Genomic DNA, 24,725 nt, shown 5'->3' on the forward strand with positions numbered 1-24,725 from the left:
AAGAGTTACTATGATTCAAAATTAAAAGTAAGTGAATTTAAAATTCAAACTTCTTTTATGGAAGTTAATAGACTAGAAAATGAATAATAGCGTTAACACTCTTGTAGCAATATCCCCACTAAAATGTAACCTAGGAAAAAGTGGAAAGAGAGTTTAAATATACAACTACGTTGGGGGAGGTTACATGCCACTATGGCACATGTGTATCTTCGAAAGAATCCAAATAACCAAATGCAAATACGGGCTAAGAAAGAAAAAGGGGGCTTGTCTTTTCACAAACTCTTAGAATAACACAGTCCGCAGAGCAAATGGGTATAAACTCGCTATAGAAAATTATAAGAAATATCTTCAACGAATAATATATTTGAAATAATATTGTCCGGTTAATTAACAACCCGGAAACATTTAACACATGTGAGAGAACGCACGTGTTCATTAAATCAAAATAATGGGGTATATACTTATTCCTTATATATATATATATATATATATATATATATATATATATATATATATATATATATATATATATTGGGGAAAAATACCAACATATAACTAAAGCCGGTTTCGGACACAGCGTCTCTATTTACTAGGCTCCCCACGAGGGTATAATTAGATAAGTTTCTTAAAGTGGGGAAAATCCAGCTTCCAAAAAATATCGAACACGCTGAATTAGGACGAAAAATTAAATTACCTCAGTCTAGTAGGATTTCTTATTCGCTGACTAGGGACAGAAAATGCTATAGTTTCTCCCAACATAACTCGCAATACCCGTGGAAATTCAACTAAAAGAAAAATGTAAATTATATTCTGAAATAGGGCTACGAAAGTTACAACTCCAATTCTAAAGAATAGAAAAAAAGGAAAGTGTATACTTATCGCTTAATCTTTTTATTAAGAAAAATATTTATGAAAAGTTGTGCGTAAAATATTAGTCAGATATAAATAAAGACATTAGACGTACATAAATTCTAAATTCGGGAATTTTTATTAAGCGAAAGTCGAATGTTGGAAACACTAAATTACATTACATGCTTTCTAAATTCAGGACATAGCAGTCCTCGAATATTTTAGGGGGACGTTGAGAGACGCGCTAAGTTACAAGTGGGAAGGGAACGCAGGTAAAGGAATTAATTAGACAGTCATTGAGGACGAGGAAGTAACAGAAACATGTCTCGAAATAGAAAGGGGAGGGCGCATGCTTCGTATAATACAAGGCGTATAGTAACTTAGTTCGCTAAATTATTTGAAATAACAGACCACTTAATTTGAAAAGTATTCTGAAATAAGGGAACACGAGTTTGTAAAATGCCTTCAAATAAAAGCAGTAAACTTACAAAATGCTTCTAAATAAGGGAAAATAAATTAGGAAAATGCCTTTAATTAACGGAAGAAAGTCACAGTAGTCGAACGAATATAAGAGACAAGTTAATAGTGTCAGGCAGTTGAGGTAACAAAGATTTCAAGATGTTAAATTTAATCCTAACTTGAAAGAAAAGGAATAAACACGTATCTCTATTGGAAAAGGGTACACTTAATCTTCAAAGTGTCTCAAATAAGGAATGAAAAATTGCTAAATATATTTAATATAGAGACAAAATTTGCAAAATGCATTTACCGAATGATAATTATAACGTATCTCGTTGAAAAAGGAATAAAAGGAATACACTCTATTTTCAAAGAGTTCCGAAAAAGGGATAATAAATTTGCAAAATGCATTTAATATGGGACAAAATTTGCATAATGCCTTCAAATAAAAGCAGTAAACTTACAAAATGCTTCTAAATAAGGGAAAATAAATTTTGAAAATGCCTTTAACTAACGGGAGAAATTCACAGTAGTCAAACGAATCTAAGTGACGTTGATAGTTTCAGGTAGCGAAGTTAACAGATATTTCAGGAGGTTAAATTTAATCCTAACTTGAAAGAAAATGAATTAAAGCGTATCTCGATTTAAAAGAGAATATACTTTACTTTCAAAGCGTTCCGAAAAAAAAGGAATAATAAATTTGCCTAGGACAAAATTTGCCCAATGCTTTCAAATAAATCAGAAATTTTCCAACTACTCTTGAATAAAGAAAGAAAAATTTGCAAAATGTCGGAAAACAATTCGCACAATGCCCACAAATAAAAGCAGAAATTCCCCAACTACTCTTAAATAAAGAAAGATGCATTTAAATAAAAGCAGTAATTTTCCAACCACTTCTACATAAAGTGGAACAATTTGCAAAATGTCGGAAAACAATTTGCAAAATGCCCCCAAATAAAAGCAGAAATTTTCTAAACTACTTTTAAATAAGCGAAAAAATTTGCAAAATGTCGGAATTTATCTTGCTTCCAGATAAATTCGACGCTAAAGTAACTAAGCTGAAAAAAGGCATGAAACAAAAGAGGGGGAGGGGTAAACAATAAAATATAACTGTTTTGCCTTGAAACGAAGAAGAAACTTTATTTACAATAAGTTGCAAATTTTTCCCTTTGCGGGCATTAAACTTAAGAAACGCCAAGGTAACATATTATGAAAAAAATAGCAAGTAATGAAAAAAAAACAACACCGGTTCTTATAAGATGTCGTGTGTATCCATTAACAAATGAAATAATAAAATACAAAATGGTATCTCCTAGTCACATTCGCATATAAAATTAATTTTAGGACCGTACTCACTATTGAAAGCCTGTCAGGCACGTGCCTTTTTCTTTTTTTTATTAAAGATATTTTAGAATTTTCCTTCCCTCCATGTTGCATGCAAACCGTAGACACACAGATGAATTTCAGGAGCAAGACCTCGTCGCTTGTCTGGATAGAAAATTCCAAAATTCCTTGTCACGTAAAAAGGTATTTTCTTTAAAAAGGTTCACTCCCTCTAAGCTACGCGCAAAACCGAAGCCACATAGTAAATCTTCAGAAGTCTGTCTCGTCACAGCCAGGTATTAATTTCTTGCTGGGTTTTCTTCTTTGAAGGAGGGCTCGTCAAAATTCCATTTTCAGCGCCGGGGAATGAACAACACGTTCACTCTCCACGTCAGCAGAATTTCAAAAGAGGACGAAATACGCGCTGGGCTCGTGACGTCACCACAGAGCCAGCATTTCCCTTTTCTCCAAATTAAAGGGAGTTTCGTACGAACCGAAAATATATGAAACTAAAAATCATAATGGATACAAAATACAAAAAAATCATATATAAGAACCAGATAAACAATAATAAATGTAAACAGGGGGGGATGCACCATTATTGGTACAAAAAAAAAATTCCAACAGTAAAAGTTACTTAAACCAAAGAAGTCCAAACAGAATAATCGACAATAGATTGAACCTTCCCAGGCAGGGACGAATGCCCTCCTACTTGATAATATGACCGAAAAAGATAATGACAAAACGCAGAACGTACATTTGTTAGGATTGATAATCATGCCGTACTCTGATAGTCTGTGAAATAATTGGTTAAGTTATTGACTATAGCCCTCTGTAGACGAGATGCCACTAATAAGTCGTCAATGTACACGAAAGACAATCCACGAGTGACTGCACTGTTTAAAAGCTTTGGCTGCGTTTCTCAATTTTGCTTTTCCATTGAGCGAATTGAAAAATAATGCAAATGATGTATCAGATAGTTTTCCGATACTGTTCGGTTGTTAACCGTTTTATAATCCCCACGAGGGCACCAGTCACACAATGTCTTTTTGGGAACAATGTGGACGAGTGACGACCAGTTGCTTTGAGATGGACTAATGATGCCTAAATCCAGCGTTTTTGAACTTGTCTTTAACTGTCTTGGGGTCAGAATCTGCACGGGCACGCGCTTACTGTCGGACCTTGAGTCTGTATATTTTGATATTAGCCATGTGGTAAAAAGAATAGTTTTGTCTCTCTGTAAAACAGGGGGAGGACCTCTCCCCCCCCCTAGAATATAAGTTAAGTACCTTACTTTAGGGTAATTGCCAAGTCTGGGGTAATAACGCTAACTAACTAAAAGTGCCCTTTTGGCAACCACACATATAAAGAGCAATTTTTTCAGTTGGCGCAATTACCCCCGAATTTAGCACAATTACCTCAAAGTACGATAGTTAGTTTACAAGTTCACAAGTTAAAGGTTTTAATTTAATAATTGATAAGTTGATGGTTTTGTACAATATTGTAATATAACTAAGTGTAAAATAAAATAGTTAAGATTCCTCGTGTGTATGTCACAATGGTGTTGCATGTCGCGTTATCTGCCTTTAATGTCAAAACAGTGCCTGAAGACGTTTCCAGTCAAAGGAAATCCAACCTGAAGAAGATTCCAGCTAGAATAACGCCAGAATGAAGACATCATCCTGAGAGAGTGAAGGAGCCAACCACACCCAACATTCAAGTCATAGTTTTACTCTTCTCTCAGACAAAAAGACGTCCAACCGATAGATACGATTGACTGGCCCATTGTTACAGTATGGTACCAGTTCCAGGACATTAATATAACACGTGGGTCGGTCACGCCATTGGTCGGCCAATGGCGTTATAGGGGAAGGTTGGTGCTTGCATGTGTTAAATGTACTCCTATTGTTTGAAAACGCAAATACTCCTCCAGTTTTCCGCGATTTTCTTCAGTTGCGAGGTAGGGAAGACTTGACGGAACTGGTGGTGGCAGTGTGCATTTGGGACACTCGCATCCAACATATTTTTTTTCTTTTCTCAAATAAATACACGAGTTTTTTATTCAATATATTTAAATACGACTTTATGAAGTGAATTTGTTTTTAATATCTAAAAAAACATTGAATAAAATAGAAATGATATTCGTAATAAAACGAAACTTTCTGAGCAATATAACAAGATTATAAGGTTTCATTGAAAAACAAAACAAAAAAACAACGTGGTTTTAAAAAAAGATTTTTAACTTTTGACTTTACAGGTAAACTTGCACAAAACTATTCTTGTTGGAAATTTATCCTCTTTCAGATAAATTCGACGCGAAAGTAACCAGCCTGAAAAAAAATGAAAGCATGAAATAAAAAGGGGAGGGAGGTAAAGAATGAAATATAACGGTCTTGCTTCAAAACGAAGAAGAGATTTTATTTACAATAAAATTAGTTGCAAATTTTTCCCTTTGCGTCCATTAAATTCAAAGAACGCCAAGGTAACATATAATAATGAAATAACACTGGTTCTTATATTAAAATGTCGTATCCATGAACGAACACAATATTATGATTCAAAATAGTAGTTCCTAATCACACTCTCATATGTAATAAATTTTAGGAGCGTACTCACAAATTGAAAGCCAGTCAGGCACATGTCTTTTCCTTTCTTTTCTCGTTTAATTTTTTTTTTAGAAATTTCTCTCCTTCCATTTATGTGCAAACTGTAGCCACGTAAAAAAAGACTTTTTTTAAAAAAATACACTCCTTCCAAATACGTGCAGACCGTAGCCACATAGATAGTCTTGAGAAGCTTGTCTTGTCGCGTGTCCGGGGTATTCTTGCCGGGTTTTCTTCTTTGAAGGAGGCTTGTCAAAATTCAATTTTCAGCGCCAGGCAATGAAATGGCATCCAATCTCCTCGTCGCCGGAAGTTCAAAAAAGGCCGGATTTCACGCTGGGCTCGTGGCGTCATCAAGGAGCTAGCATTTCCCTTTTCTTCAAATTAAAGGGAGTTTCGTACAAACCCAAAATATACGAAACTAAGAATCATAAAAGATACGAAATACAAAAAAATCAAATACAAGAACCAGAATAAAAATAATAAAAGTAAACAGCGGTGGGGGGTGCATTATTATTGGCACAAAAATATTCCAACATTCTTTTTTTTGTATTAAATTTGAATATATAATTTATTGATCTTTTATCTTCAATTTGTGATATGTAAAACTTTGATATATAAATTAATAAAATTTTAAGGGTTTGTATTACTGTACACATAGATTCGAAAAAGTTGTCACAAAACAAATATATAACAAATAAATGTTATCAAAGGTAAGATAAGTTACTTTTCTAACTAACTGGATATGATTTTAGTGTTTATATTTAATGTAACATGTTTATTCAGCTCGAAAAACATACAGTGTTTACTGATGTATTCGAAAATTTAAAATGGCAGCCGACTCTGTCTTTAAGGCGGTAAGTTTGGGAAAATTAGTTATAAATAAAAAAAAAACAAACAGACAAAATACTGTTAGAAATTCGCTCAATATATGTTACCATAACATAGGCTGACATATATTCAGTGGGTGTTTAACAGTATTTTGACTGTTTTTTTATTTATAATTCCTTTTCCCAAACTTACCGTCTCTGAGAGATAGTCAGTCAGCCGTCAATTACAATTTTCGAATGCATCGGTAAACACTGTATGTTTTTCGAGCTGAATAAACATGTTACATTAAATATAAACATAAAATATCAGAAATTCGATTGTGTTTTATTATTAAGCTTTTGAGTTTTGAAGTGTGAAATTCAGCGAATATGTTAAGTAAAATAATTAATTTAAGTTAAGCAATACAAAAAAAATGTTTTTTTTTAAATATTTATACGAAAAAAGCCATTTTAAAATCTTTGATAAATAAATTAACAATTTTTTTGTATGAGTCGAATAATGCATGCCCATTATTAAACAGGGAATGCTTTGAAGAATCGATACAAAAAAATCGATAAATATTGTGCCCTTTGTGTTAAAAATATCATCATTTATTCGATCCTGTTTGAAAACGTTTGCCACCTTTCGACTACGGTGGACCAAACGCGCTGAAATAATTCTTTTTATTCTGCTTTAAATTCCCCCCCCCCCCATTTTGGGGATCCTGGCCCCCACACATACACATTAAAAACTAAACTCATACAAATGGTCACCCATCTGGTACTGGCCAGCCTCAGTGTTAATACATTGAAATTTTCATCATTGAAAAATAATTTTTTTTTGGCCTGTTTGGTCTTCCATAGTTTGCTTTTTATCAAGTACAAATGTAAACATTGTCTCAAATCTACGTGAAGTAACTGGTTGCCTATATGAATAAGTGAAATTATTTGAAATCCAAGTACTTATAATATTTTTGCATATTCTCATAGAAAATCACCCTATGTCTTTGTTAGACAAGAAATAAACGAATTAATTCTTTCAAAAACCTTTTTTTTTTCTTTTTTTTTTTTAACTATTTATATTAGTTTTGTTGTGCAAGACAAAAAATGTCAATTGTTAACTTTTGGGGGAAATTTTAACATTTAAATTTTAAATATGAGATTAGAAAGACAACCGCGTGCGTATCTGCATTTTTTTAAATAAACAAAATATTTGTTTAAAGTTTCAAATTTTCGGCTGATAAGCCTTCATCAGGAATTTTTTTTTAAAACAATACAATGTATTTTTTTCTTACGTGCCATGATGTCGTTTGGCAGTGTCAGTTCAGTGGGTGGCGCCGTCTAAGCGCGGATGGGTAGTTTGGTAGTAATCCCCTTTTTAGAAGCACGGGGAAAACGGAATTCGAAATATGAGATTAGAAAGACAACCGCGTGCGCATCTGTATTTTTTTTAAATAAACAAAATATTTGTTTAAAGTTTGAATTTTCGGCTTATAAGCCTTCATTAGGAATTTGTTTTTAAACAATGCAATGTATTTTTTTTTCTTACGTGCCATGATGTCGTTTGGCCAAATTATTTTAATGGAATTTGTCTTTTCATTTCGATTAGATGCTTTTTTATTTAAAATAATTACTATCCTTATAAAATTGTAGATATAAACATGTTTTGTCATAAAATTTTCTTTTCCTTAATTTTTCATTCAAAAAATTCTGTTTATACTTTGAATTAGCACTTGGTAACTGGTGAAGGTAATATGAATTAATGTTTAATTTATTTCCATAATAAATATGCACGTAACAATGTATTCTTCATAATAATGGTCATTAGAAAAATGACATATATGCAACATTAGAAAAATGACATATATGCAACGTTAGAAAAATGGCATATATGCAACATTAGAAATAATATTTTTAATGCTAAATTATGTGTACATGAAAAAAAACATGCAGAATAAAACTATTTAATCCAAAGTTTAATTAATGAAAATGTCCAACATTTTCTTAACTTTATTTCACGTTTTCGCTCCTCCAACAAAAAAAGAGGTTCAGAAATGATTAAACACCAAATGTTATGTCATATCACTGATGACTTAAATGGGTGTGTTTATACGATTTAGACATGAGAGAAGTGTGTAAGTAGCTCAGTAGAAGTTCATCCCACACAAAGTATTTTCATCCGATAATGATATATTATTCTAAGTAGAAAGATTCATTTACATAAATATAAAACAGTCCCACAAAATATAACTGTTATAAAATTTACTATTTACGTCAAGGCTGTATATGGCTAATCAATTTATAATTGTTGAATTTTTATAAATGCTGCAACAGCAAATAAACACTCTTGCTTTATTGTATAATTTGGAAGGAGACAACGTTCGCTAAAAATGGAACATTGTTATGACAAGCATTCAATCCACAATTCCCTGGTTTAATTTCTCATATAAGTAGAACAACGAACATTGGCACAGTTATTAGTTTTCGAGATAAAGAACATCACGGAGTTACACATTTCTAGCATCTCTGGATATAGTTTTTTGGAAGATGTGGAAATTCATAAATCAAATTGCATCATCTGGAAAACGCTTTCCTTTCAAAGACAACTTTCTGACTTCAACAGTTAAAAAGCGGATGGTGCAAATAGATGCAAAGTAACTGCATAGGAGAGGATTTCATAGACGTCTGCGCTTCTGATCTCAAACAATGTGTTATAAATCGGTGTGATATCTTGCACGGGAGATATTTGCTGATTTGGCCTGCTGGATTTTTATAGCTTTATTTAATTTTCTGAAAAGCGAAGCATAATAGGCTCCTGTCATTATGGTAAACTTTGCCAGGAAATTTCTCATCTCATTTCTGGCCAAGAAGAATGCCAGCATGACGTTTCCAACAGTATTTTTTGGATGTGGTCAATCCGTTACCAAGAATAACAGTTGCCTTATCAATGACAGATTGAGAGCAACCATATATAGGTGCTGCTGTTACAGATTTCCTGGCATATTGGCATTCACAATGCCAACGTTTTACAAGAATAATATGATATGACATCGTTTCTCTTAATTTCATCAAAAGTTTCCTGTGTTGTGCGTGATTTACAATAAAACAACTGATCACTGCATGACACTTGACAGTCTCCATTTCATAATTAACTAATTTCAAACACTTGTAAATCAGGGACGACAATTAGTTCAGAGTTGTAATTTGCCACATGACCCATAGAGATATAAATCATTGCACTTGCAGCATTTCAACTAGATCTGACAGACGGAAGTGGGTCAGGGTCATTACTTATTGAACGTCTCTCGTATTTAAAAAATCTTTCACAATAAACATTTTTATGAAAATAACAACGATAAAATGTTAAAACATTAAGTAGATGTTTGGGCATTAATACTCGATATAAAATAGACGTTTTATTGAGATGTATTTACTTTGGAAAGTTAGAAAAATTTTAAACGTGACCTCAGCATAAAAGGCTGTATGTTCTTTCAGGTTGTTTACATGAGAACCCAAACTTTTTTTAATTATAAACATAATGTCGGGATTATTTCACCAACAATAAGAGGGGGTGTAAGAAAAGGCAGTAAGGGCTTGCAATGAAATGGTGACCTTGCTTACACGCAGTCTTTTCTTTCCTTGTAAAGGTAACAATTAACAGGTAACGTTTGCCGAACAACAGTAACGAGGTAATCAGTCTAAGAGACGCCAACCGACTAGCAAACTAGGTAACTAGGTTCTTAACTAATCACTAACCCGTAGTGAGACAACTCCTTTTATACATACTAACTCTCAGTGGCGAGAATTCCAACATGATTTCCAACGAGATTAGAATGTCTATTTAAATTAGTAGGAAATAGACACCCAGTTTCTCCATAACGGCAAACAGCAGTTCAGTGTCTTTTCTTCCCTCCGACCTACTCCCGGTAAGTCAAATCAATTTCAATTCTTATAATAATCAAACGATCATATTCTTTTCTCCCATTAATTCTTGCCGTGGATAGATCATACTACCAGATGTTCGCATGTTTGTCTAAAGCTGATTTCATAAAAACAGAAGAGCTACAGTGAACACTTGTTCAAACGTGACTTCAGTGTAAAAGTTGTATGTTCCTTCATTTTAAAGATTTACATGAGAATAAAAAACTTTGTTTATTTAAAGAAAATTATTAACATAATCAAAGGATCATATTATTTTCTCTCATTAGAGAAGAGTCACATACATTACATACATGGCTTTTTATTTTTTTTATTTTACTTTGTAATGAAAATCGAAACTTTGCATTTGTGTATGTGCTTCAAAGGGTCGGTATTGTAACAAAAAAGACAAATAGTTACACACAGTTGGTTTTATGATTGACGGTCATGAAAATGAAACAGTTGAATAAAAACAGACGTGAAGCAAATAGAGGACGAGTTAGAAGGCGTGCTAGTGTCGATTTTTAGAATCGGACGATTTGACAACAGAATGTCGAGTTATGGATTTTATAGTTCTAACAAAAGAGTGTCGAGCTGCGGATTTGAAGGTTTTAACAACAGTGTCAAGTTTTGGAGTTGGAAGTTATACAACAGAATATCGAATTATGTAGCTGGAAGTTGTACAATAGTGTTGAGTTTTTGAGTTGAAGGTTTTGACAAGAGTGCCGAATTTACTTGATAAACTGTTAGTAAAACCACGTATTTAGTTAGTTTGAAGTGATCCTCCTTGAATTTTATTGCGATATGAATTCATATCCGATAGACAGTTATTATTCCTGTTATCGATCCATTGTTAAAGTTTAGTTTTCTAAATACCTCTAAGAATTTTTCATAATTCTAAGCGTTTTTTGTGGAATTGTTTGAAGCTCTCTTGCACTTGGTTCACCAGATATATTTGCAAGGCAGTTTTTAAATCTCTTTTGTCTAATTTCAGTTGCTACTATAATTACTGGAATACAGATTTTCCACATATTCCATTTTTTTTCTATATCGTACATAAGTTTTTTCTATGTCGTACATGAGTTTTTTCTATGTTGTACATAAGCTTTTTTCTACGTCGTACATAAGTGTTTTTCTATGTCGTACTTAAGACCTTGGTATTTAATTGTTTTTCCACTCACTGTTTATTATTATTGTATTATTGGAGACATAACCTTCTAAAGTTGCTTATTTCTCCTTTTGTTAATTCCATATCATTATGTCAGGTTAATTAGCTCCATTTAATTAGCACGTAGCTGTAGGAAACGTATTCATAGTAGATAGTATATGACAGGTCCAACTGTCGTTCCCAGGACTTTCTGCAGTATTAAATATTCACAATTTTACAGATCGTCATGTGGATATATTTACACATTCCATTGCATAATAGCCGTCCGCTAGCAGAACTTGACAGCTTGGTGTGAAATGGCTCACACTACTTATTTCTTGAAAGCATTAGTCATCAAACTTTGATCGTGATCAATCATTATAATTCTGTACTGACCATAGTGGAGCAATCCTCGTTTAAGCCAGTCTATAAAGTACATGTCACGCCATTGTTTGGCACATTTTTCAAATTTTCTGGAATATTTTTAGCTCTTTAAAGTGATTTATGTAGAAGACTTGATTTCTGATTCTGTCATATTTGTAAGATAAACTTGTGCAAAAGGGTTAGCTGATTTTGTGATAGACGTTGTTTTGCAGGCTCTTGTTTCGTGATGCAGGCATACAATTTTATGTATGGAGTTTGGATGATTGTCAGGCAAAAAGGAGACCCACATTGTTAACAAGATTATGGTTTGTATCACATATGTGTTTTCATATGACTAGACAAAGCTGACTTCCATGCAAAAGAAGAACCACATACTTCACAACAATATGGTTTTTCTCCTGTATGTGTGTTTATATGATTCAACAAAGTTGATTTACGTGTAAAAGAAGAACCACATATTTCACAAGAATGTGTTTTGTCTCTCGTATGTGTTTTCATATGATTCAACAAAGTGGATTGCTGTGCAAAAGACGAACCACATACTTCACAAGAATGTGGTTTTTCTCCCGTATGTGTTTTTATATGATTCTTCAAAGCAGACTTCCATGCAAAAGAAAAACCACATACTTTACAAGAATGCGGTTTTTCTCCTGTATGTGTTTTCATATGAGGTAACAAATACGATTTGTGTGCAAAATGAGAACCGCATATTTCACAAGAATATGGTTTATCTCCTGTATGTGTTTTCATATGACATAACAAATTCGACTTTTGTGCAAAAGAAGAACCACATACTTCACAAGCATGTGGTTTCTCTCCCGTATGTGTTTTCATATGACTCAACAGACTTGACTTCCATGCAAAAGAAGAACCACATACTTCACAAGAATGTGGTTTTTCTCCCGTATGTGTTTTCATATGAGCAAACAAATATGACTTGTGTGCAAAGTCAGAACCACATACTTCACAAGAATGGTGTTTTTCTCCCGTGTGTGTTTTCATATGTTTCAACAAATTCGACTTTTGTGCAAAAGAAGAACCGCATACTTCACAAGAATGTGGTTTCTCTCCCGTATGTGTGTTAATATGACACAACAAATGTGACTTCACTGTAAAAGAAGAACCACATACTTCACAAGAATATGGTTTGTCTCCTGTATGTGTTTTCATATGACAAATCAAATTTGACTTCCATGCAAAAGAAGAACCACATACTTCACAAGAATGTGGTTTATCTCCCGTATGTTTTTTAATATGACTCAACAGACATGACTTCCATGCAAAAGAAGAACCACATACTTGACAAAGATGTGGTTTTTCTCTTGTGTGTGTTTTCATATGACGCAACAAATATGACTTCTGTGCAAAAGAAGAGCCACATACTTCACAAGAATGCAGTTTGCCTTCCATGTTTGCTAGCATCTTATTCCACAAAAGTATTTGCACTGAAGTTTATAATTGTAGTCATTCTAATTAATTTAAAATTTTAAAAATTTATTTGAAGAAATTTCTAATTATTTTAAACGTTTTGAAATCATCAATGAACCAAGGTCTTTCTTATTACTGGATCTGTTTTCATTGTTGCAAATTCTGGAAATATAAAATAAATTTGAAAATACATATTATATGGTAAAATTGAATTTATTATGTTGAATTTTATTAAACATATACAAATGATTTTTATTGATGAAAACTAACATGAAATGAGTATAGTTTTATGCAATACTGGTTAATTAACAAAATTATGTTAGAGATACACATTCATTATTCATATTATTTGGATTCTGTATACTGTTCTCATCTTGGCTGTTATTTTCACGTTTTCACTTTACCCCCAATATTATTCAAGCGTATTTCCCTTGAACTCAGAAATCTTTACAGAATTCTGAATAAAACCCCTTATTTGATACATGTAAGGAGCATGCTCTCGTTTTGTTAGGTAAAATCCCTTTCTTTACATAATATAGAGTGTGAAAATTGATACATGCTGCATATTTAAATATATAAAGAAAGGTGTTATGAGAGTTTTTGTTACTGATGTTAACCTCACGTACATCTTATTACTTGGAAAGTAAAAGAGACACGATTTACAGTTCTTGCTGTTGAAAATGCACACATGCAAATATATGCATGCATGACAACTGGGAGCTCATGCACCAAATGCTGGGGTCAGGTTGTCAGAATTGATATCGTCAGCAGTTAAAGGTGCACGATTTGACATACACAGCTATCGAAGGTTAACATACGCCAAAAGCGGGCTACATATATAGCCCAGAAAGAAAGGCAAAATATGAGAGATGCTAAGTCAGGTGGCAATCAGCATCACACAAGCATTTAACCACCTGCTAGTCAACACTCTCTATATCTAACTGGGCATACACATGTGAAGCAGTAAAGAAAAAGCAAATAAATATTTTACGTTTTTATACAACTGTACAAGTCTTTTTTGTTGAAAAAATCGTCTGTGCATCATACAAAATACGTTTTATCTTTGTTGTTTTTGACCAGTTATTCTAACATAGACGAACTGTAAACACACGATAAAGAAGTTTTCAGTGAAGTTGAAGAAAACAAAAAAAACATAATTCGATTTTTTATCCTCGTTTGTCTGTTCGAAATATAAATATATATATTCATATATTAGTGTAGCTTAATCACCATATATATTTTATAACTTACTAACTAGCTCTACCTATGTATTGAGCACTTTTGAAGAAAATACTTAAAGTTTACGCATAAATTTATACTTTTGTATATTAATTTTATGTGAGTAAATGAAGTAGTTATATATTTATTTTTAACTACAATTATTTCAAGACCGTTTGGACAAATTCAAACATTGTCGTTTGAAAATTTTCACAAGAACACTTATATTCGGACTTATTGAATAAAAAACACTTTAACACTAAAAATGGAAAACATTCCCTTACAAGGAAAAGAAAACAAGCGAAACTATTTTACCTGATCGCATCCTTTCAAAGTATTTTTTAAAGATTTATATATCTACCTATTTTCCTATCTCTATTGAAAAAGGAGAATTTTAAACTAAATATCATACAATGTTACCTCTAATTAACTATGACCATTTAATATCTTTTATTAATACTATTCATTGATTTCTTAAATTAGATTTCTATATTTCTTTTTTAATTTAACTTATTTTTAAAATTAAAATTTTTATTTTATTTTCATTTTTTAATCCGGCTTAATCATCTAAGTAAAATCGTTATGATTCTATGGTAGTTTCGTATCAGGAAATTTGTTTTGTTTATTTTCAAAAATATCGGCTGACTTATTTATGTGATTTAAGAAAAGTTTTAGTTTAAAACTTTTTCAATAAGGAAAGAAAGTTAAACATTACTTTATACTTAGTTCATTCTCATTCTTCATTTAAAATTAAGGATCTCAATCTATTTTTTATTTTTACTTTCTTTTGTTCTCTCCTATTAAGATGTACGATTATCAGATATTTTAGAATATATATATATATATATATATATATATATATATATATATTACATGCAAAAGATAAAAAGAAAAATATTTAATCTGAAGATTTTTAAGCTAATTATTTTTCTCTTTCATATTTCTTAACAATAATTGATTTTGAGTAGTTTTGTCCTTGGTCAGTAATGCGCCATTGGTGGATTATGTACAGTGGTATTTTAGGGTGACCGGAGCAGTGGATGAGGAAAAAATGTCAAATAGCTCTCCTAGCCACAAGGACCTCGGTTGAACAATTCATAAACAGACTCATGTTAAACAATGAAAGTTTAAAATGGGCAGAATTGAAGAGGTCCAGAAAGGACTACTATATAATTGTTACAAATCCCAACAAATGTATGAATTATTGAACATGAGACAGAGTAGATTAGAAGGGATACAGGATTATATGCAAAGGATATTTAGATTAGCAGAAGGTGCTTATAATGTGATAGACCAGAGAAGCAGACTAGTTAGAAAACAGCTACTGGGGTTCTTCATAGACTGCCTTTGGGATAGAGAGTTCAAGATGGTTGTGATTGGATATGAGCCACAGGCCCTTAAAGTGGTTTATCAGAAAGCCCGAGTAAAAGCTAAATGGAAGATCTGGTTTGAAGCAAGTCATGAGTATGAAGATGTGCCCATGAAGGTTTGTCACATAAGACAGCAGATTCTAGTTTAGACTATGGGTCCATCCAATCTCCGAACATATGGAGATTGATGTAAAAGAGGAAACCAAGTAGAGAATAGGGGACTATTATTTAAAACTAGAAAGAAGCAAAGAGTCCGGTAGATAATTAGGTGTTACTGTTGGGGTAAGGTAGGCAAAATATAGAGATTCTGCAAGAAGCACATCCAGGAAAATGGGGGCGCTCTGTTCATGCGATGCCCGACAAATGAAAAAAAGGAAAACTGATGAATATTGTCAGTAACATGGGTGGTTAAAATTCTCTTTTTGGTTAAAACTGAGGGAAAGAATTATACAATTTTGGTTGATTACATAGCATAGGTGTCAGTAATAGTGTTTTTAAAGCACTTAGACAGGAACATGAACTATGTGATAAAAAAAGTTAGTTTAAGAATAGCAAATGGGTCCAAATTTTAGAAGGGCTTGCCCGATTATAAGTAGTGATAGCAAGTCAGTTTACCCACTTGTGTGGTCCTATTTGTTAGTACCACTGGTTGTTGTGGTTGTTTCCCCCTCCTCGCCATAGCATGAAGTGATTTGGCTGTGTAGAGTGATACAAAAAAGGGAACCAAAATGCAATTTCGATTCCCTCTACATCTTTCCAGCCAGCAATGATAAAGTGAAGATGTGTATTTGTGCCTCTCTGTAAAAGGGAGGTGGACCCCCTCCTCATCATTTTAGTTAAGGTTAGTTAGTTTTAAAAATTTAATGCTTGAAAGAAAAGGGTGTTGATTTCTAATTTAATTGTTATAAATATTGTAACATATTGTATGATAATTTTTGTAAAAATAGTTAAGATTTATGTATATATATATATATATATATATATATATATATATATATATATATATATATCTGCATTGAACGTGAAAACAGTATCAGCACCAAAACAATTCCAACCAAAATATCAAAAACAGTGATGACGTCATTCTGAAAGAGTGAAGAAGCCAGCCACATCCGAATTCGCGGTATACTCTCACTCTTCAATTTCCTTAACATCAATATGAGTAATTAATCACTGGTCCAACGGGTTACAAATTGGTATGGTTTCCAAGATATTTATTGTAACACTTCAGCGGTCATGCTAATTACTAGCTCATAATGTTATACTTGAACTTCATTGTTGCAGAGAATCCCAACACAAATGTGATACTAAGCCACGATTGGGTTAAGAAAAAAGGGTTAGGATGAAAGTAAGTACAGAACAGGAAAGGGTTTATTGCACTTTAACATGATACTGTTTGAACTTGGTCTTCCAGGAATTAATGTCCATATTTCTACAGGGACAGAAAGATTATGCATTATCTTATTTGGATGATATTGTAATAATCTCAGATATGATGGAATGTCACTTATATTATATAGATAGGGTACTACTAGTCAGGTTGAAAGCCATAAAATGTGAGATTTTTAGGACATATGTGAAGTTCTGATAGGTCGACACATGTCATTTTGCCTTTGATAGCCAAAACGGGAAGCTTTCAGATATGGTTATACTGGCTTATTCCGATTCTGAGAAAGACTACCGACTGTACATGCATGCATGTAATCATGTCACAAACGGTCTATGATCAGATGGAGGGTAAACTGGTTGAAAAACAAGTTTACTTCTTATTCTATAAACTTTGGGATGCACAAACGAGATGGTAGACTTTAGAAAAAGAAGCATACATGATACACTACCCTCTTAATACGTTGAATCACTACAGCTTGGATGTCTTCAAGTCCAATGTTAACAAATTCCTAATGAACCGCCCCCTTAAGTAAACACTTCATCAAATCTCCACACTACCGTAATGTACTTGCAATAACCCTTATCCCTGAGTGACTTCCAGACCTTGGTAAGTGGTGATCACTGTGTAAAAAACAGATTTGATGAAGTGTTTACTTAAGGGGGCGGTTCATTAGGAATTTGTTAACATTGGGCTTGAAGACATCCAAGCTGTTGTCTGGTGGGAAGCAGGCAGACGGAACTGAGTTCCACAGGCGTGCAGTTCTAAGAAAGAAGCTCTGTTCATGGAATCCGCATTTTGATCTAGGCACAGATATAGAGTGGGGGAAATTTTTCACAGTGGATTCAGTTAGACGGGTGTTTTTCGTGAAAGATTGGCGAGGGGGGACCAGAGATTAGAGTTCAGACGAGCACCTGCCATGGAAATAACGATAAAACAAGGATAGGCTCGCAACGCCTCTTCTGTGGAAGAGAGGTTGCAGGATAGAGAAAAGGGCATCCCCCACTAAACCACAAAGTCTATTTGTAGAGTGTGAAGTTAAATCACAGACCCTAGAATATTTATCAAACTCGCCTATGCAGAATAGGAAAATAAAATCGTGGCCTTTGTGTATGACCATACAGTACCTTAAGGGAAAGGAAAATGTTTATGTGGATCTCTTATGTGGATTCAAGATTACTGGTTTTCGATTTAATAAGGGAACAAGAGGTAGATAAGAATTTTTAGATTTAAAGATACAGAGGAAGAATGGTAAATTATCCAAAATGAAACAAAATGTTCAAAGTGAAACAAAATGAAACAAAATGTTCAAAGTGATGGACAAATAGTGTATTACTTGTTGCAATCTTACGATGAACAATGGATAAGGTTATATGTACTGTCGCATCTTAGAAAAAGAGTGATAGTTCAGTACCATGACAATAATGGTCATATGTGTGCGGAAAAGACGTTTCACGCCATTAAGCTAAAATATTTCTAACTGTGTTTATTTAAGGAAGTGAATGAATATGTAGGCAAATGTATTCTATGCCAAACCAGAAACCTAAGGAAGAAACAATGCAGAAGTGTGGTCTCACTCCTTTTCCTTTTGTGAAGCTGGCATTGGATATTTCCATGCCATAGCCTACAGTTTCAAGTAACCAGTACATAGTTCATTGTTATGTATAATAATTGTCCCTGATAGGAAAGCAGAAACGGTAGTGCATTTGTTGTTGGATGAAATTTCACCCCGATTCGGGACACCACTCCAGTTGTTAACAGACAATGGGTCTGAAAATGTTAACTAAATCATGAAGAAGGCATAGGAGGACCTCAGCATACATCACGTGACCACGTCACTTTTTTACCACCAAGGTAATGGCAAAGTAAAACGTATCAGAGGAGGATTACGTTTAAGTGAAAAAGGTTGGGAACAATGAACATTATAGGATTTATGCATTAAACAAATGTTGGCTGCTGTCAGATTTCATGTAAGCGAAACAACAAAATTCTCACTACACTACTTACTCTTAAAGAGAGATGTGATCCTGCAATTAGATAATAGATTGATGTCTCATAGCGTATACTATGGTGATGAGCAACATAAGATCGCTCTAAAAGAGATGAATCGATCTTTAATTTTGGTAAGAGACAACATTCGGAAAGCAAGGAAAAAACTGATAGACAACTCGGATAAGAAAACAATGTTCATAGATTTTAAGATTAGAGATCTGATTTATTATAAGAACCAACAACTGAGGTGGGGAAAGCTAAATGTATGTTGGAAATCATATGACGTGGTTATAGATAAAACAGGTCCTTGTTTCATATAGTATTATGGATCAGTTGACGGGCTTGGCGACAAAGGCACATGCATAGAAAGACCCAGCATAGAAAGACCGTTACATACTGCATTGGCTGTTCCGAGGGAGTCTGATGAGTTGGATAGTGATTAAGTAATGGACCAAGCTTATATCCCAATATGGAGAAGTCGACATCAATGGGAAAGGCCGGATGATGAGTCTAACATACCATTGGTGGGGAGAAGACTTATGACATGACGTGGAAAACTTGTAGATGTCAAAGATGATACTAGGATTCATTTCGAAAGTAATGATGTAGGTTCGAAAGATGATTGTGGCTAACCGTTTTGACGCAGTATGCAAAACATCAAGAATGAGTAATGAAAAAAAGATGACAAAGATAAAAAAAAATTATTGACTCGAGAAGTAAACACACACAGAAGTAATCGATTGTTTCATATAAAAAAGGTGTACGAGTTATATTTCCGGCTGATGAAAAATCGACTGTGCTATATATGTTTCACTTGGTAACAATGTATGAAAATTATAATTAAGGCTTGGTTGTTTCCCCCTAGCATACTGCTTAGTTATTTTGAACTAATATCAAATTGAATGAATCTCTTCTATCTTCTTTCATGCTTGCTTAACTTAGTTTTGAAAGTGTAAAAAAGGTGCTTGGCTAAGAATATCAATAGCATGTCCACTAAAATATTTACTCATGTTAAGAATGATCATATCACCCAAGGATTGATCCCCAACACCAGACAGTGGGTGCCAATTTTAAAGTTTTGTAAAAGTAGTCATGTATTTTAATTATAACCGGCTTTATGCATTTCTTGTTTTTAATCACATAATTTTGGTGATGGATGGATAAGAGAGATGAAATATGAAAGGAATAAACATTTGCCTCCTCTAGCACGTTTAATATATCCTTAGGCTCCTAACCTCACTACTAGGACCAATCATGCAGCTTTTAGGACGTTCAGTGAGGAACTAAATTGCAAGATGATTGACCTTTCACATGGTCAAGAGAATTGGTCAATTTGCATGTTTGACTGTGTAATCTTAATTTTCTCTTCTTTCTCTTGTTCTTCTTTTATGGACAGAGGAGATTTTTTTACCCATGAAGGCATAATAATGTTGGATGTGGAAAGGGAGGGAAGAGAATAAATCTTTGTTAGTTTCTCATATGATTTTAGGGGAAATTTTTTAATGGGGTAAACCAGAAACCATTTTTATTATTTTGCAGTTGAAATCTTTCACATGTAGGGAAATGATCAGCCTTTTCTATACATCACCATGTGGGCAGAAAATAGGTGCCGATTTTGCATTAAATTTATATAGAAAAGTGATCTCCACTTTTTGGAGAGGTAATTTACTTACATTTCCTTATATAGTTACTATCGGGATTACTTTTGAAATATATTTGGTCTAATGTGTTGTTTTTACGTTTTTCAAATAATTAATTATGGCTGTTTTCAGCCTTCATATTTTTCAACTGGAAGAAAGAGAGACAACTCCGTTGTGACCATCTGATATGACAATTAAAAATCGCAGTCTTTTTGAATCCTTGCTTAAAAATTATTTAAATTGACGTAGGTGTCCAATTTTTACAAGATAATATTTTCAAAATGTGAGGTTTCACTTAAAAAATCAACGTAGTTAAAAAAAAAAAAAAAAAAGTTTTAAACTTTTGATTTCACAGGTAAATTTGCACATAACTATTCTTTTGTTTTGTTTTAAATTAGATTATTTTATTTATTGATCTTTTGGTAAAATCCATTGAAAGCGGTCGGTGGTTCTATGAGAAAATACAGCTGTGTACGCATTATAAATGTTTCTTTTCTGTGTCTTATGTTATACATTAATACATTAGGGGTCATTTCGAGTTAAAAGTTTATTTACTCATCTGGACTAGAGAAAATCATGATTTAAATGTGTATGTCTCGTCTAAATAACTAACGATGAATATCTAATATGGCCTACAAGACGGGTGATCAAAAATTCAGATCGAGCGTACCGCGTACCGGAAAACGAAATGAGACTAACGAAATGAGACCTCATTTGATCTCATTTCGTTTTCCGGTACGCTCGATCTGACTTTTTGATCACCCGTCTTGTCGGCCATATCAGAGAATTATCGTTAGTTATTTAGACGAGACATACACATTTAAATCATGATTTTCTTTAGTCCAGATGAGTGCAGTAAATAAACTTTTAACTCGAAATGACCCCTAATGTACTAATGTATAACATAAGACACAGAAAAGAAACATTTATAATGCGTACACAGCTTTATTTTCTCATAGAACCACCGACCGCTTTCAATGGATTTTACCGATCTTTTATCTTCAATTTGTGATATATAAATCTTAGGTGAGAAAATTAATTATTCTCTTTTTAATAGACATTTCAAAATGAGGGGGTAAATTAAAAAAAAACAAAAAAACGTTTGTCTCGAATATTATATTCGGTTTATTTGAAAGAGCATAACATTTAACCTGAACATATCTTAAAAATTGAACCAATAGAAAAATTTGGGTGCTAATGCAGAGAGTGATCTGCACTATTTTTTAAATCGTATTTCCATGTTTAAGTTTTATATGTTTTTTTTTTTATTCAATTGTAAGGTTAAAGTACAGAATATGTACAAAACACCCTCCCCATGTTAAGAATTTAAAAAAAAAATAATAACATCATTATTTCAGCACGGGTCACTCTCTGCAGGAGTACAAAAATTTGATAGATTTTTAAATTGAAATTTATTTTTAAATTCAAGTCATAAAATTCAATTCATTTTATTATGTAGAACAAATGGCTGCATGAGCGTGCGTGTGCACTTTGTAAACATTTTTTTTTAATAAAAATATTTCTATTATTAAAAAAAAAAAAACTTTAATAATTTATTTTGGAAGTATCTTCCATAAAGAAATTAAGCAATCCACTTAAAAAAAAAAAGAAGAAATTACAAGTTTTGTATATTTTATTTGCAGTTTTGTGTTAAGGGTCTCAAAAATTCACCCAAAATTCTGACACACCCAGTGCGGTAATTTTTTATTTTTTTACTTTAAACTTTTGAAACAGTGAAAAACATCTAAAATTATTACTTTCTTTATTTTTTTAAATTGTTATTTTTTTATGTTTAAGTCATTATTGAAAACAAAAAAACAATCGACAACGAAAAATTTTCCACGATGAATCAGAATTTTCGGGTTTGTATTACTGTACACATAGATTCGAAAAAGTTGTCAAAAAACAAATATATAACAAATAAATGTTACCAAAGGCAAGATAAGTTACTTTTCTACCTAACTGGATATATTCTTCGTGTTTTTATTCAATGTAACATGCTTATTCAGCTCGAAAAGCATACAGTGTTTACCGATGTATTGGAAAATTCAAAATGTCGCCCGACACTCTCTTTAACACGCTAAGTTCAGGAAAAGATGTTATAAATAATAAACTAGACAAAATACTGTTAGAAATTCGCTCATTATATGTTACCGTGACGTGACATAAGTTGACATATATTCGGTGTTTTTTAATAGTATTTTGTCTAGTTTATTATTTATAACACCTTTTCCTAAACTTACCATGTTAAAGAGAGTGTCGGGCGCCATTTTGAATTTTCCAATACATCGATAAACACTGCATGTTTTTCGAGCTGAATAAACATGTTACATTGAATAATAAAAAAAATGTATCCAGTTTGGTAGAAAAGTAACTTATCTTGCCTTTGATAACATTTATTTGTTATATATTTGTTTTTTTGACAACTTTTTCGAATCTATGTGTACAGTAATACAACCCCAAATTTTCATTAGGATCATTTCGCTTAGTAAATGTAGTTATCTCCCTTACATTTTTAACGTATTCTACAAATGCGTAAAAATCGATACTAAATTCATGTAGTAATACTTACGTTTTTGTTTTATAATCTGCTTTCGATTAATTTTTTCTGCTTTTATAAAGGAAACGATTTTTCAAATGTGATAGACTTTACAAGCTTAACATTCAAGATGACGAACGGAAGAGCAAGTTCGCAGAAAACAAAATTGAAGAGGAAAAATAAAAAAGAAATCATTTCGAAATGGAGCCGATCTATTTGGTGAATATCACGGATAAAATTAATATTATTTTATTTAATATTTACACGAGAGAGAACAGATTACAAGTTTCATCTTTATTAATTCTCTAATTCGTTGCGGACGTGCCAGTTAAATGGCGGAAACTAATTGAAAGCTTATATTTTTTCGATTATTTTTCCAATTATTGCATTTGAATGAGTGTACCTATTTACTATGCCTCCCCACGGGACAGAGTTAGACACCAGGGTCGTTTTTTAACGTGGAGAAAAGGTACAAAAATAAAAATTGTCTCAGTCGTGAAGGATTTCTCCTCCACCGAAAGAGAACAAGAAATGGAAGTGCAGCATCTGAAGAACAGATACTACACTTTGATCTTGAACCAAAAGGCCAAGAAGAGTGCATTTGAATGAGTGTAATTCAGGTCGCCTCGAATTCATATTAAGACAGCAAAACATCGAACCGAATTGCAAATATGAAACGAAACGAAACATTTCGTTCCACCCTCCTCTATTTTTCTTGTTTTTTTATTGTCGAAATGAAACGAAACAGCTTTATTTGTTTATTTATTTATTATTATTATTATTATTATCATCGAAACAAACAGCTTTATTTATTTATTTATTTATTTTACTTCTTATTTATTTTGTTTTCTTTTTATTTTCTTTAATTTTTTTTTTTTTGGGGGGGGGGCTTTTTAGGTAAAGGTGCATTATCTTTCCACCTTAAAAAAATCCTTTAAAATTATTACTATTTCGGGGCCGCTGAAAACGAAAATAACGTTTAAAATTTCAGGAAACAAATAGTTTTTAAGATTAAAGAAATTATAGTTTGAAAAAGTGGGTGATCACTTTTATTTAACGTAAAATTAGCACGCACTTTAGGGCCATAATTTGTGTGGGGGGAGGGGGTCTGGTAATTTTTTTTAAGGGGAGGGGGTTTACTTTGTAATCGTACCCTGCTTGCTTGACCAACACAAAACCAACCGGCAAAAATATGCGCGTACAACAATGAGCAACAGCACCACAAGCACCACTTATAACAAAGCATTACATTTTGGCCTTTTGGTCAAGATCAAAGTGTAGTATCTGTTCCGGCAGATACTGCACTTAAGATAATTTGTACCAGTCAATGGAGGGGAAACCCTCTATACTGGGACAATTATTATTTTTGGTAACCAGAGTGACCCCTTTTAGGGGAGCTGGTTTTTACCTCACATTAAAAACGGCCTTGTGCCTAATTTGCTCAGTGGGGGAGCAAATAAATACCATCTGTTCCGGCAGATACTGCACTTAAGATAATTTGTACCAGTCAATGGAGGGGAAACCCTCTATACTGGGACAATTATTATTTTTGGTAACCAGAGTGACCCCTTTTAGGGGAGCTGGTTTTTACCTCACATTAAAAACGGCCTTGTGCCTAATTTGCTCAGTGGGGGAGCAAATAAATACCATCTGTTCCGG

At 33.0% G+C, this 24,725-nt stretch overlaps 1 long non-coding RNA gene across 1 annotated transcript; it reads right to left on the reverse strand.

Moving 5' to 3' along the window:
* Positions 1 to 5,028: 5,028 nt before the first annotated feature.
* Positions 5,029 to 23,462, reverse strand: LOC145239974 (uncharacterized). Its single transcript, XR_013862445.1, has 2 exons — positions 23,100 to 23,462; positions 5,029 to 13,082 (listed from the first exon to the last, which is right to left on the reverse strand). It is a non-coding gene; the product is annotated as an uncharacterized LOC145239974 (long non-coding RNA).
* Positions 23,463 to 24,725: the final 1,263 nt, after the last annotated feature.

The sequence above is a fragment of the Euprymna scolopes genome, chromosome 19 (genome assembly GCF_053919585.1).
Source record: "Euprymna scolopes isolate OS-2025 chromosome 19, ASM5391958v1, whole genome shotgun sequence".
NCBI classification, from domain to species: Eukaryota; Metazoa; Mollusca; class Cephalopoda; order Sepiida; family Sepiolidae; genus Euprymna; species Euprymna scolopes.